Raw genomic sequence first — 18,623 nt, forward strand, 5'->3', positions numbered from 1 at the left:
CTAGTCCACTTACCAGGGAGGCCTTCGCAAAACTGTTCCACGGTCATTCTTTGGCGGCGAGCAACTTTCCTCTGAAGACCCTTCTTCTCAGACCTGGAAAAGACATGGGACAGTCGACATCCTCCCAATAAATGTCTTAATACGAGAGCAGAGATCTTCCCCACTTTCAATTCACTTTTATCATAGACATGAATTTCATGGTTGTTTGTTTGTTGAGCGTTTGCCTTTTTAGGGCTGGATAATTGTTGCAAAATATAACCTTTTCCCAAATAAGTAGACATTCACATAAGTTGGAGCTGGGTTTCAAGAATTGCTCTGTTTGGATATAAACCAGACCGGAGTAGATGCCGGATCTTCATGTAGGAACTTCAAGACAACTCGGTAGAGAGTTAACCTCTTTAGCCTGAGCAGTCCATCGGCAGACCGCAAATGACATCACATCATAAATCAATCTCTCCAGACTATATGACATTAAGTAGCATTTTCTTTTCAGATGTATCCAAGAGTAAAGACCCTAACCATATCACAAATGCAGTCATAGTGTATATTTTCCGCAATACATTTGTTTACCAATAGGTTAAAGTGTTTATTTAGTGAGATTTTAGTTCATGGAATGTCCTTGGCGACTTTCGCAAACTAAACTAGACCAAAACAAAAATCCATCTAATAACACTTTAACCTATTGGTAAACTAACGTATTGATTACGTTAATAATTTAGCGAATATCCGCCATTTTGAACTAGCAGTGCATCGCCAGTTGTAGTCATATGAGGAGAGGGCATCCAGAGCTTTCCATGAGCGTTGAAACTACCTTTCCCAGCTGATTCCAGCAAGCAAATGACTTCTGTATGAATTTTTTTAATTTCTCTTATTTCTCAGGATTCTCAATCACAAAACGTTATTGGCATGGATTGGAGCGCAGTTAGTGTGTCTACCTTCTGTGAACATTTAGCAACAATCCCTGTTGCAATCCGAGCCATATTCATTATTAAAATGGAACTGTACATATAGTAGATTTTAGGGGTGGAATGGTACGCATTCGAACCATACACCGTTCGGTATGACCTCCACGGTTCGGGGCATGTGTGTATTGTTCGGTTATTGGGATGCAGAGAGGCAGTAACTAAGTTAGCCGCAAGCTAAGCTACCTAACGTTAGCCGCCAACCGTGGAAATGCTCACATTCAGTACAGAATTCAGTACTGTATCTACAAAACATTATGTTTAATCATCTTCCCTTTATTAATTTGCTTAGATTTTTTGTACACATGATCTCAAGAAGGTGCTCAGGAGAGTTAAAGCCATATTTACCCCACTGAGGAAGACCATGCAGGAGAGTTAAAGCCATATTTACCCCACTGAGGAAGACCATGCAGGAGAGTTAAAGCCATATTTACCCCACTGAGGAAGACCATGCAGGAGAGAGTTAAAGCCATATTTACCCCACTGAGGAAGACCATGCAGGAGAGTTAAAGCCATATTTACCCCACTGAGGAAGACCATGCAGGAGAGAGTTAAAGCCATATTTACCCCACTGAGGAAGACCACGCAGTAGAGAGTTAAAGCCATATTTACCCCTCTGAAGAGGAAGACAATGAAGAAAGGTCATAAAGGTCATCTGCTGCTTCAGCCGCCATATTGACATCTGCAAAAAGAAGCACAAGAAAAACCAAGAAACGTACAGTATGCTCTGTGTTTATAACCAACATGTACTTTGTAAAGTGGCCTTGGGTTTCATGAAAGGCGCTACATAAATGCAAGCTATTATTTTTATTCTGCTCATATTTTTGTACTCGCTGCTGTACAAACTGGATTTCCCCCTTGTGTGTAATATTAGATTAGATTCTGTAATGACCACACAGCCAGGCGGGTGGAATTTGTGTTCAGTGCATATAACATTGTTCCAACATAGAACATCACTTACAATTAGACCTGCCGCGGTTACCGCATTACCGCGGTATCGCCGTTACATCACGCCCACCGCAGACCGCATCACCGCTGTCTTTTATAATAATACTCTCAACCAAAGCAATGCAACGGAACAATTTTGATTGACAGTCGATTCTGCCAATTACGTCACACCGCTTGCACCCGCCTCTGCTGTTACCACCAATCGGCAAGCGCGTATTCGTTTTTTACTTCCTGGATGTCCGCCATTGATTTTGACGAGAGCTCACAACAAGGCTAATAACGTTAGCTCCCCGCCGGCCACGAGTGGACTACCAGCGCTCCACAGGAGTACTAAACGAGGCATAATGATTTTACTGCAACGAATGTTATAATAAAAGCCCTTCGTTCTATACACTTGTCTGATTGAAAACTTTATTAACAGACCGCAGAATGAGCACAACTCAGCACGCTCTGAGCAAAGGAAGGAACTGAGATATGAATTGAGTAATGCTTGCCTTGCTATGGTCCGGTAAATACGCTGATGTTATTGAACGTGTAACTATATAACGTTAATGCCACAAAACGAATGCCTTTGTTAAATCATAAGTAGTAACTTTATAATAATAATAATAAGAAAGGATCGGGGCGCTACCAACCCTGTCCGCGACACTGAGTGAACGGCGCACGACCAGAGGGGAGACTTCGAATCCCCCCTGCCTCTCCCCATAACGAGTTGGGAACCGTGGCGGCGCGCGAGGGGCTGGAGCCACACCGCGCTCAGGTTTAAAAAAAAAAAAAAAAAAGGAAGTTTGAATGTGCACTGCAGCGGTTTCAATAGCTTCGCAAATTTGTGCGGTAAGGAAAAAATCAATACCGCGGCAGCCCTACTTACAATACATACTACATGCAGTTAAATACATAGATACAATACATACTACATTAGGGGCTGGGTTGGACACACCCTGAGAAAACCATCCTCCAACACAACCAGGCAGGCCTTAACCTGGAACCCACAGGGGAAGAGAAAGCCAGGAAGACCCAGAAACAGCTGGAGAAGGTCTGTCGAGGCGGATCTCAAGGAAGAAAGAACATCATGGAAGGAAGCAGAGAAAATCACCCAACACCGAACCAGCTAGAGAGATTTCATGAATGACCTATGCTCCCCAAAGAGCAAAAGGGTTTAAGTCAAGTCAAGTAAGTCATACTACATGCAGTTAAATACATACATTTATTTTATATTGTAGTCTTTGTATTTACTGTATGTGTCTATCCATATCCATCCATCCTCCTACCTACCTACTAGGGCTGGGTGAAATAAATCTCAGATTTTTTACACCACATCCGATTTATATCGAGAAACGCCAAGGAAATCATTCAAATAAGCTTTGTTTTTATTTGACACAAAAATAATTTGCAAACCAAGATGAATTTCCTTATTGGGATTGAAGTGCAAACCTAACTTTCACCAATCTTCACTTAAAAAAAAAAAAAAATATATATATATATATATATATATATATATATATATATATATATATATATATATATATATATATATATATATATATATAAAAGGTTACTCTTGATCAAACAAAGATGAATGTCCCTATTGGGATTAATAGTGCAATAACTTGCTTCGTCACCAAACTTCACTTTAAACAAATAAAAGGTGCCTCTTGATCATCAAACAATAATGAATTTAATAAAGTGCAAATCTAACTTTCACCAAACATCACTTTGTCAAATAAAAGGTGACTAAATTTTTTTTAATTTAAAATCTCATTTTTTTAATTCATCCTAAATCATGAATTCTAATTAATGAACCAGACCGGAGTAGATCCAGGATCTCCATGTAGGACCTTAACACAATGGGGACGAACAACGGATATCTCCGTGTTTCGATTCCACCCGTTGTGGACAGAAGCACGGATATATCCGTGGGAAGTTGTTATTGCTTTTATTCCATTTTAATAACCTATTCAAGGTCGCCGAGCGGCACTGCAGATTTACCCTACTCTTTGAATTCGAGAAGGTGCAATACCGGCCAGATCCTCTTAGGGGCGCTATTGCGATAATGCAGTGTGCACTGTGGCTGAAGGGAGCATTCTTTTTGTTGACTTTTTTGGAGTTTCCAGTAGCTGGATTCTATATGTGTAGCCTGTACCTTGGATTACGTTTTGCATCGCAGATTTCACCATGCAATAAGGGGATTTATCATCAGCCAATGGACATATCGATCTACCAGATGGCGATCGATAACGGGGAAATGCTTGGGGGGATCCCACCGGACCACAGTAAGATCTTTTTCACGTAAAGTACATCCCGATCGGGCCTTGTTTTGATAGGCCATCCATCCAATCGGCCTATGTGGCTAGTTAGACGAACACGGTTATTGGTAATCAATAATAAGAAACAACGTCACCCGCCCCCCCTTCATGCATACATGCTTGAGGATCGTGCCGATCATATGCAGTTTGAGTTTTAACTGTAGCATTTGTATAACGAAAATGCCATTGGATATAACGTTATTAGCTATTAGCCCTTTATCTCGCCTCCCAGAAAATATACTAGACCAAATCCCATATAACGCTTATATTCACGGCGCTATAAAATGAGAACGTATTGATGAAAAAATTATTTCTTTAATCCATTTAAGGGGACGGTCATTTAAAACATAGATTAGGCGATATTAACGTTAACATTGGAGTGGATGTGGGCATTCAAGCACTAAATTGTGCGCACTGAAAGTGTTAATAAACTCTGTTGAACAATTTTCACTGTGCTCCTAAATTTCTTTGTGTGCTCCTAAATTTTTATTTAGATTTTATTTATTTAAAAAAGGTTAGCGTAGAGCCCTATATATGGAGACATTAACATTACGTTATCAAACATAGGGACATACACTGTAAAAAAGTGTCGACAATGTTTTATAATCTTTGTTAATTTATCCAAAAAATTCTGTGCCCACGAAATACAAAAAAAAGACCCCGAAAATCAATTAAGGGGGGCAAAAAAAGCCCCGGGATTTTTTTTTTTATTTCTAACCCTGGTTCAGGGTCGGTCGAGGCCTCTTGCGGCTCAGTCCCTCCACGCTGGCTGCCATGGTGGTGGTGACATCAGGCAGGTCCAGGCCAGTGCTGCAACACACAACCAATAGAAGGTCAAGCTAATCAGACCTGGGATCAGCCACACCTGCCCTGGCTCAAGCTAATCAGACCTGGGATCAGTCACACCTGCCCTGGCTCAAGCTAATCAGACCTGGGATCAGTCACACCTGCCCTGGGTCAAGCTAATCAGACCTGGGATCAGGGGTGGATGCGCACTTGTATCGCGTTAAGTGCACAGGTTCAATCTCCCATCCATCATAAGGATCATCCCCGTCAGACGCACAACACGCAGCCTACCTGTCAGACACACAACACGCAGCCTACCTGTCAGACACAACACACACAACACGCAGCCTACCTGTCAGACACACAACACGCAGCCTACCTGTCAGACACACAACACGCAGCCTACCTGTCAGACACACAACACACAACACGCAGCGACACACAACACACAACACGCAGCCTACCTGTCAGACACACAACACACAACACGCAGCCTACCTGTCAGACACACAACACACAACACGCAGCCTACCTGTCAGACACACAACACGCAGCCTACCTGTCAGACACACAACACACAACACGCAGCCTACCTGTCAGACACACAACACACAACACGCAGCCTACCTGTCAGACACACAACACGCAGCCTACCTGTCAGACACACAACACACAACACGCAGCCTACCTGTCAGACACACAACACGCAGCCTACCTGTCAGACACACAACACACAACACGCAGCCTACCTGTCAGACACACAACACGCAGCCTACCTGTCAGACACACAACACGCAGCCTACCTGTCAGACACACAACACGCAGCCTACCTGTCAGACACACAACACGCAGCCTACCTGTCAGACACACAACACGCAGCCTACCTGTCAGACACACAACACGCAGCCTACCTGTCAGACACACAACACGCAGCCTACCTGGAGTCGGCCGAGAGCAGCTCCTGCCGATTGGATCTCTCCGGAACGAGCGGGGACACCTCCGGTGCTGATACAGACAGACCCAACAACAAGAGACAAGATAATATTATAAATATATAATAGATATAGAGGGAATAGGGAAGTGTGTGTGAATGATTGATCAAGGGCTTCGTAATAAAACCAGGGGTGTCACGCTTAATCGAATAAATAGATGAAAGATTAAAGCATTGGCGCTTGGAAACATTTAATTGGCGTCAGTTAAAGGTTCCAAAGCATCGAGTCTAGAATACTAATTAAGGAGGATCATTGCATTCAGGTTGTTAAAAAATGCTCCAGAAACACTTTATTAAAAGTGCTCGTTTCAAATGTACAAGGAAACCTTTTTTTGAATCTAAACAATAAATTCTCATCCAAAAAAAAGGTGTCCTTGCACATTTGAAACGAACACTTTTAATAAAGGTGTTTCTGGAGCATTTTTTTTAGCAACCTTAATGCTTCTGAATTTAACATTTCTTAAACTTTAGATGAACCGGTTAATCATTAAAATAATTAATCAATTACTTCAATGGATTCAACAATATATTGATATGATTGACCGCTATTATGGAGTTCTGCACCGCCTTCCTTACAGAACAGAGCACACTTAACTAGAAAGTCTGGTGGGGCTATAACCCTAACCCTGAGCACACACACACACTCATGCTGCACACGCTCACACTTATGGTCACTTTACAGAAGGAAAGGACACTTTAAGAATAGTATAGTATAACTTGAGATTGTATAATATAGCATTGTATAGCAGTGTACATAAAGACCCAGTGCCTCATCCGTAGCTAACAGTGTATTGCACTACCACAGGACCTAGCATGTCCTACCATGCTCCGTAAATAACTCATGTACATAGACCGATATGCCCTACTTTGATTACTTGTTTTATTGCACAATGTCATTCTATTGGATTCTTATTATATATTACTATTGTATTTGCACAATCGTTGCGGGCAAGACCCCCGACATTTCATTGGATACTTGTATGCCGTGACAAATAAAACTCTTGACTTGAAGATGTTCAAGCCTTCCCGTCCTCAACCCTAACCCTGTCCTCAAGATGTTCAAGCCTTCCCGTCCTCAACCCTAACCTTGTCCTCAAGATGTTCAAGCCTTCCCGTCCTCAACCTCAACCCTGTCCTCAAGATGTTCAAGCCTTCCCGTCCTCAACCCTAACCTCAAGATGTTCAAGCCTTCCCGTCCTCAACCCTAACCCTGTCCTCAAGATGTTCAAGCCTTCCCGTCCTCAACCCTAACCCTGTCCTCAAGATGTTCAAGCCTTCCCGTCCTCAACCCTAACCCTGTCCTCAAGATGTTCAAGCCTTCCCGTCCTCAACCCTAACCCTGTCCTCAAGATGTTCAAGCCTTCCCGTCCTCAACCCTAACCCTGTCCTCAAGATGTTCAAGCCTTCCTGTCCTCAACCCTAACCCTGTCCTCAAGATGTTCAAGCCTTCCTGTCCTCAACCCTAACCCTGTCCTCAAGATGTTCAAGCCTTCCCGTCCTCAACCCTAACCCTGTCCTCAAGATGTTCAAGCCTTCCCGTCCTCAACCCTAACCCTGTCCTCAAGATGTTCAAGCCTTCCAGTCCTCAACCTCAACCCTGTCCTCAAGATGTTCAAGCCTTCCCATCCTCAACCCTAACCTCAAGATGTTCAAGCCTTCCTGTCCTCAACCCTAACCCTGTCCTCAAGATGTTCAAGCCTTCCCGTCCTCAACCCTAACCCTGTCCTCAAGATGTTCAAGCCTTCCCGTCCTCAACCCTAACCCTGTCCTCAAGATGTTCAAGCCTTCCCGTCCTCAACCCTAACCCTGTCCTCAAGATGTTCAAGCCTTCCCGTCCTCAACCCTAACCCTGTCCTCAAGATGTTCAAGCCTTCCCGTCCTCAACCCTAACCCTGTCCTCAAGATGTTCAAGCCTTCCAGTCCTCAACCCTAACCCTGTCCTCAAGATGTTCAAGCCTTCCTGTCCTCAACCCTAACCCTGTCCTCAAGATGTTCAAGCCTTCCTGTCCTCAACCCTAACCCTGTCCTCAAGATGTTCAAGCCTTCCCGTCCTCAACCCTAACCCTGTCCTCAAGATGTTCAAGCCTTCCAGTCCTCAACCTCAACCCTGTCCTCAAGATGTTCAAGTCTTCCTGTCCTCAACCCTAACCTCAAGATGTTCAAGCCTTCCCGTCCTCAACCCTAACCCTGTCCTCAAGATGTTCAAGCCTTCCAGTCCTCAACCCTAACCCTGTCCTCAAGATGTTCAAGCCTTCCCGTCCTCAACCCTAACCCTGTCCTCAAGATGTTCAAGCCTTCCCGTCCTCAACCTCAACCCTGTCCTCAAGATGTTCAAGCCTTCCTGTCCTCAACCCTAACCCTGTCCTCAAGATGTTCAAGCCTTCCTGTCCTCAACCCTAACCCTGTCCTCAAGATGTTCAAGCCTTCCCGTCCTCAACCCTAAGGCCTCCAGCATACTCTGAGAGTGACACGCACACGCACACGGACACGCTGCACACGCGCTTCCGATTATACTCCGTGTTCGGTGTCCGGAAGCGTCGCGCCGAGTTCTTATGGAGATTGATTGAAAATGTTATTAACAGATTGCATAATGGGTACAATACAATTGTTAAGGGGATGCAGACCAGACATCAGTGTCCCCCATTTTCAATTCATAATGACATTTATGACATACACAATATACAGATACTAGACAATTCCGCGCGGGGGAAATTGTGAAAGTGTGGGTGACGCCTGTGCACCGCCGGCCAACGGGGGAGAGGGTCTCTCGCGAGTCTCTATGACAAACGGTTCAAAGGATACAAAAAGGGGGCGCGGCCTAAGGATCGGGGGAGTGGTCAACATAGACCAATGAAAGAGGATATCCCTACTGAGTGCAACGACACAACCCGCAACACTATTACACTATTACACACTATTGCACTATTACACACTATTACACACTATTACACACTATTACACTATTACACACTATTACACTATTACACTATTACACACTATTACACCATTACACACTATTACACTATTACACTATTACACACTATTACACTATTACACACTATTACACTATTACACACTATTACACTATTACACACTATTACACTATTACACTATTACACACTATTACACACTATTACACTATTACACTATTACACACTATTACACTATTACACTATTACACACTATTACACTATTACACTATTACACACTATTACACTATTACACACTATTACACTATTACACACTATTACACTATTACACTATTACACACTATTACACACTATTACACACTATTACACTATTACACTATTACACACTATTACACTATTACACACTATTACACTATTACACTATTACACACTATTACACACTATTACACTATTACACTATTACACACTATTACACACTATTACACTATTACACACTATTACACTATTACACACTATTACACACTATTACACACTATTACACACTTACACTATTACACACTATTACACTATTACACACTATTACACACTATTACACACTATTACACTATTACACTATTACACACTATTACACACTATTACACTATTACACTATTACACTATTACACACTATTACACACTATTACACTATTACACACTATTACACACTATTACACACTATTACACTATTACACACTATTACACTATTACACACTATTACACACTATTACACTATTACACACTATTACACTATTACACAATATTACACTATTACACACTATTACACACTATTACACTATTACACACTATTACACTATTACACAATATTACACTATTACACACTATTACACTATTACACACTATTACACTATTACACACTATTACACTATTACACACTATTACACTATTACACACTATTACACTATTACACTATTACACACTATTACACACTATTACACTATTACACACTATTACACACTATTACACACTATTACACTATTACACACTATTACACACTATTACACTATTACACACTATTACACACTATTACACTATTACACAATATTACACTATTACACACTATTACACTATTACACTATTACACACTATTACACTATTACACACTATTACACACTATTACACTATTACACTATTACACACTATTACACACTATTATACACTATTACACTATTACACACTATTACACTATTACACACTATTACACTATTACACTATTACACAATATTACACTATTACACACTATTACACTATTACACACTATTACACTATTACACACTATTACACTATTACACTATTACACACTATTACACACTATTACACTATTACACACTATTACACTATTACACACTATTACACTATTACACTATTACACACTATTACACTATTACACCGAGTACAATGGCACAATCCGCAAGTCTCTACGACAAACGGTTCAAGAGATACACTGAGGGGGTGTGGCCTAAGGGGGCGTGGTCTAAGGATCGGGGGAGTGGTCAACATCGACCAATGAAAGGTGGTCAACATCGACCAATGGCACAATCCGCAAGTCTCTACGACAAACGGTTCAAGAGATACACTGAGGGGGTGTGGCCTAAGGGGGCGTGGTCTAAGGATCGGCGAGTGGTCAACATCGACCAATGAAAGGGGGTCAACATGGACCAATGAAAAATGAAAGAGGATATCCCTACTGAGTACAATGACACAACCCACAAGACAGAGGGCGCTGTCCAGCTATTCAGTAGTGCAACACAGTGATGGCCAATGATGGGTTAAGTGGATGATGTCATTGGCAGGTCAGCTCAGCCATGAGCCCTGAGCCTCACAGCTGTTAAGCCTGAACCAATCAGCCATGAGCCACACAGGTGAAGCAATCACTATGACTTGCATATTTTCTATCCAATGCATTTCTATGGAGGCAGATGCATGACTGCATTGTCACGTTGATTAAAAGAAAACTATAAGAGATGAAGCGTTGTGACGCGCACATGAGCACTACAACGAGTAGGCGAAGGGTTGTGCGCGATATTGTGGCATTCGTGCGATATTGTGGCACTCCTTCGGCGATCGGAACAGAAGGCTAAAAAATAGTGTGAAAAATGTGATTTCTAGAGGGCGATTGCATGGCGGTCAATGGGGAGGAGAACCTTCAAACAAATGGTCGTCAGTTGAGATAGAAATGTCCAATTCCATTTATTTTTCTTTTGTGAGCGGGATGACAGCCGTGTCATCGTTTTGATGTGTTTGTTTTATTTCTACGTCCAAAATTGAGATCACACTCGCAATTCACCCAAGGTAGGGGGAAAAAGATTATTTCAGCTGCTACACTCTAAAATGCAATGCATTCCCAATGGGACCGAAATTTTACCGTTTAAAGTCGATTCGTAGCCAGACGGTGCAGTGAAACTTTTACGGGTTCGAGACCGGTGTTGCCATAGGCAAGCCGCTCGTTTTGATACCTTTCACGTGTATGGGGCGCGAACGCTTACGCGTTGCAAAGTGTTTGCAAAATCGGTGGAATAAAGAATAAAGAATAACTAGACAATTCCGCGCGGGGGAAATTGTGAAAGTGTGGGTGACGCCTGTGCACCGCCGCCCAACGGGGGAGAGGGTCTCTCGCGAGTCTCTATGACAAACGGTTCAAAGGATACAAAAAGGGGGCGCGGCCTAAGGATCGGGGGAGTGGTCAACATAGACCAATCAAAGAGGATATCCCTACTGAGTGCAACGACACAACCCGCAAGTCGCATAGCACACTATTACACTATTACACTCTATTACACTATTACACTATTACACACTATTACACTATTACACTATTACACACTATTACACTATTACACTATTACACACTATTACACTATTACACTATTACACACTATTACACTATTAGACACTATTACACTATTACACACTATTACACTATTACACTATTACACACTATTACACTATTACACACTATTACACTATTACACTATTACACACTATTACACTATTACACACTATTACACTATTACACACTATTACACACTATTACACTATTACACACTATTACACTATTACACACTATTACACTATTACACACTATTACACTATTACACTATTACACACTATTAAACTATTACACTATTACACACTATTACACTATTACACACTATTACACTATTACACTATTACACACTATTACACTATTACACACTATTACACACTATTACACTATTACACTATTACACACTATTACACTATTACACTATTACACACTATTACACTATTACACACTATTACACTATTACACTATTACACACTATTACACTATTACACTATTACACTATTACACACTATTACACTATTACACACTATTACACACTATTACACTATTACACACTATTACACTATTACACACTATTACACTATTACACTATTACACTATTACACACTATTACACTATTACACTATTACACACTATTACACTATTACACTATTACACACTATTACACTATTACACTATTACACACTATTACACTAGACACTATTACACTATTACACACTATTACACTATTACACTATTACACACTATTACACACTATTACACTATTACACACTATTACACTATTACACTATTACACACTATTACACTATTACACACTATTACACTATTACACTATTACACAATATTACACTATTACACACTATTACACTATTACACTATTACACTATTACACACTATTACACTATTACACACTATTACACTATTACACTATTACACACTATTACACTATTACACACTATTACACTATTACACCGAGCACAATGGCACAATCCGCAAGTCTCTACGACAAACGGTTCAAGAGATACACTGAGGGGGTGTGGCCTAAGGGGGCGTGGTCTAAGGATCGGGGGAGTGGTCAACATCGACCAATGAAAGGTGGTCAACATCGACCAATGGCACAATCCGCAAGTCTCTACGACAAACGGTTCAAGAGATACACTGAGGGGGTGTGGCCTAAGGGGGCGTGGTCTAAGGATCGGGGGAGTGGTCAACATCGACCAATGAAAGGTGGTCAACATGGACCAATGAAAAATTAAAGAGGATATCCCTACTGAGTACAATGACACAACCCACAAGACAGAGGGCGCTGTACAGCAATTCAGTAGTGCAACACAGTGATGGCCAATGATGGGTTAAGTGGATGATGTCATTGGCAGGTCAGCTCAGCCATGAGCCCTGAGCCTCACAGCTGTTAAGCCTGAACCAATCAGCCATGAGCACAATGACTTGCATATTCTGAAATGTCTTTACATGACTGCATTGTCACGTTGATTAAAAGAAAACTATAAGAGATGAAGCGTTGAGACTCGCACAAGAGCACTACAACGAGTAGGCGAAGGGTTGTGCGCGAGATTGTGGCATTCGTGCGATATTGTGGCACTCCTTCGGCGATCGGAACAGAAGGCTAAAAAATAGTGTGAAAATAGTGATTTCTAGAGGGCGATTGCATGGCGGTCAATGGGGGGGAGAACCTTCAAACAAATGGTCGTCAGTTGAGATAGAAATGTCCAATTCCATTTATTTTTCTTTTGTGAGCGGGATGACAGCCGTGTCATCGTTTTGATGTGTTTGTTTTATTTCTACGTCCAAAATTGAGATCACACTCGCAATTCACCCAAGGTAGGGGGAAAAAGATTATTTCAGCTGCTACACTCTAAAATGCAATGCATTCCCAATGGGACCGAAATTTTACCGTTTAAAGTCGATTCGTAGCCAGACGGTGCGGTGAAACTTTTACGGGTTCGAAGACCGCAGTTGCCATAGGCAAGCCGCTCGTTTTGATACCTTTCACGTGTATGGTGCGCGAACGCTTACGTGTTGCAAATGTTGCAAAGTGTTTGAAACTCTAAATTCCACTGTATTTCCGAAATGTTACCGTTTAAAGTCGATTCGTAGCCAGACGGTGCGGTGAAACTTTACGAGTTCGAATAGCACATCGAGTTGGAGCAAGCTGGTCGTTTTGATACCTTTCACGTGTATGGGGCGCAAACGCTCTGGCACGAGTGTTGTTTGGAAAATCTGAGAATATAGATAATAAGTATATACTAGACAATTCCGCGCGGGGGAAATTGTGAAAGTGTGGGTGACGCCTGTGCACCGCCGGCCAACGGGGGAGAGTGTCTCTCGCGAGTCTCTATGACAAACGGTTCAAAGGATACAAAAAGGGGGCGTGGCCTAAGGATCGGGGGAGTGGTCAACATAGACCAATCAAAGAGGATATCCCTACTGAGTGCAATGACACAACCCGCAACACTATTACACAATATTACACACTATTACACTATTACACTATTACACACTATTACACTATTACACACTATTACACTATTACACACTATTACACTATTAGACACTATTACACTATTACACACTATTACACTATTACACTATTACACATTATTACACACTATTACACTATTACACACTATTACACTATTACACACTATTACACTATTACACACTATTACACTATTAGACACTATTACACTATTACACACTATTACACTATTACACATTATTACACACTATTACACTATTACACACTATTACACTATTACACACTATTACACTATTACACTATTACACACTATTACACTATTACACTATTACACTATTACACACTATTACACACTATTACACACTATTACACTATTACACACTATTACACTATTACACTATTACACACTATTACACTATTACACACTATTACACTATTACACTATTACACACTATTACACTATTACACACTATTACACTATTACACTATTACACACTATTACACTATTACACTATTACACACTATTACACTATTACACACTATTACACTATTACACACTATTACACTATTACACTATTACACACTATTACACTATTACACACTATTACACTATTACACTATTACACACTATTACACTATTAGACACTATTACACTATTACACACTATTACACTATTACACTATTACACACTATTACACACTATTACACTATTACACACTATTACACTATTACACTATTACACACTATTACACTATTACACACTATTACACTATTACACTATTACACACTATTACACTATTACACACTATTACACTATTACACTATTACACACTATTACACTATTACACACTATTACACTATTACACACTATTACACTATTACACACTATTACACTATTACACTATTACACACTATTACACTATTACACACTATTACACTATTACACACTATTACACTATTACACACTATTACACTATTACACACTATTACACTATTACACTATTACACACTATTACACTATTAGACACTATTACACTATTACACACTATTACACTATTACACTATTACACACTATTACACTATTACACACTATTACACTATTACACTATTACACACTATTACACTATTACACACTATTACACTATTACACACTATTACACTATTACACACTATTACACTATTACACACTATTACACTATTACACACTATTACACTATTACACTATTACACACTATTACACTATTACACTATTACACACTATTACACTATTACACTATTACACACTATTACACTATTACACTATTACACACTACACTATTACACTATTACACTATTACACACTATTACACTATTACACACTATTACACTATTACACTATTACACACTATTACACTATTACACTATTACACACTAGTACACTATTACACACTATTACACTATTACACTATTACACACTATTACACTATTACACACTATTACACTATTACACACTATTACACTATTACACTATTACACACTATTACACTATTACACTATTACACACTATTACACTATTACACTATTACACACTATTACACTATTACACACTATTACAATATTACACTATTACACACTATTACACTATTACACACTATTACACTATTACACTATTACACACTATTACACTATTACACACTATTACACTATTACACACTATTACACTATTACACTATTACACACTATTACACTATTAGACACTATTACACTATTACACACTATTACACTATTACACTATTACACACTATTACACAATATTACACTATTACACACTATTACACTATTACACACTATTACACTATTACACACTATTACACTATTACACACTATTACACTATTACACTATTACACACTATTACACTATTACACACTATTACACTATTACACTATTACACACTATTACACTATTACACTATTACACACTATTACACTATTACACACTATTACACTATTACACACTATTACACTATTACACACTATTACACTATTACACACTATTACACTATTACACACTATTACACTATTACACACTATTACACTATTAGACACTATTACACTATTACACACTATTACACTATTACACACTATTACACTATTACACTATTACACACTATTACACTATTACACACTATTACACTATTACACTATTACACACTATTACACTATTACACACTATTACACTATTACACACTATTACACTATTACACTATTACACACTATTACACTATTACACACTATTACACTATTACACACTATTACACTATTACACTATTACACACTATTACACTATTACATACTATTACACTATTACACTATTACACACTATTACACTATTACACTATTACACACTACACTATTACACTATTACACTATTACACACTATTACACTATTACACTATTACACTATTACACACTATTACACTATTACACTATTACACACTAGTACACTATTACACACTATTACACTATTACACACTATTACACTATTACACACTATTACACTATTACACACTATTACACTATTACACTATTACACACTATTACACTATTACACTATTACACACTATTACACTATTACACTATTACACACTATTACACTATTACACACTATTACAATATTACACTATTACACACTATTACACTATTACACACTATTACACTATTACACTATTACACACTATTACACTATTACACACTATTACACTATCACACTATTACACTATTACACACTATTACACTATTAGACACTATTACACTATTACACACTATTACACTATTACACTATTACACACTATTACACACTATTACACTATTACACACTATTACACTATTACACTATTACACACTATTACACTATTACACACTATTACACTATTACACTATTACACAATATTACACTATTACACACTATTACACTATTACACTATTACACACTATTACACACTATTACACTATTACACACTATTACACACTATTACACTATTACACACTATTACACTATTACACTATTACATACTATTACACTATTACACACTATTACACTATTACACCGAGTACAATGGCACAATCCGCAAGTCTCTACGACAAACGGTTCAAGAGATACACTGAGGGGGTGTGGCCTAAGGGGGCGTGGTCTAAGGATCGGGGGAGTGGTCAACATCGACCAATGAAAGGTGGTCAACATGGACCAATGAAAAATGAAAGAGGATATCCCTACTGAGTACAATGACACAACCCACAAGACAGAGGGCGCTGTCAGCAATTCAGTACTGCAACACAGTGATGGCCAATGATGGGTTAAGTGGATGATGTCATTGGCAGCTCAGCCACGAGCCACACAGCTGAACCAATCATGAGTGAGCCATGAGCCACACAGGTGAAGCAATCACTATGACTTGCATATTTTCTATCCAATGCATTTCTATGGAGGCAGATGCATGACTGCATTGTCACATTGATTAAAAGAAAACTATAAGAGATGAAGCGTTGTGACGCGCACATGAGCACTACAACGAGTAGGCGAAGGGTTGTGCGCGATATTGTGACATTCGTGCGATATTGTGGCACTCCTTCGGCGATCGGAACAGAAGGCTAAAAAATAGTGTGAAAAATGTGATTTCTAGAGTGCGATTGCATGGCGGTCAATGGGGAGGAGAACCTTCAAACAAATGGTCGTCAGTTGAGATAGAAATGTCCAATTCCATTTATTTTTCTTTTGTGAGCGGGTTGACAGCCGTGTCATCGTTTTGATGTGTTTGTTTTATTTCTACGTCCAAAATTGAGATCACACTCGCAATTCACCCAAGGTAGGGGGAAAAAGATTATTTCAGCTGCTACACTCTAAAATGCAATGCATTCCCAATGGGACCGATATTTTACCGTTTAAAGTCGATTCGTAGCCAGACGGTGCGGTGAAACTTTACGAGATCGGAGACCGGTGTTGCCATAGGCAAGCCGCTCGTTTTGATACCTTTCACGTGTATGGGGCGCGAACGCTTACGTGTTGCAAAGTGTTTGCAAAATCGGTGGAATAAAGAATAATAATAAAAATAAAAAGAGTATGGATATGTATAGTGTGGGTGGCAACCTGGCTTCGCCAGGTCACCCACACTAACTAGACAATTCCGCGCGGGGGAAATTGTGAAAGTGTGGGTGACGCCTGTGCACCGCCGGCCAACGGGGGAGAGGGTCTCTCGCGAGTCTCTATGACAAACGGTTCAAAGGATACAAAAAGGGGAATATATAGATTCAAAGGAATCATATAATTCCAGGACAGAAATCTG

Source organism: Notolepis coatsorum (genome assembly GCF_963971535.1).
Source record: "Notolepis coatsorum genome assembly, chromosome: 3".
Classification (NCBI taxonomy): Eukaryota; Metazoa; Chordata; class Actinopteri; order Aulopiformes; family Paralepididae; genus Notolepis; species Notolepis coatsorum.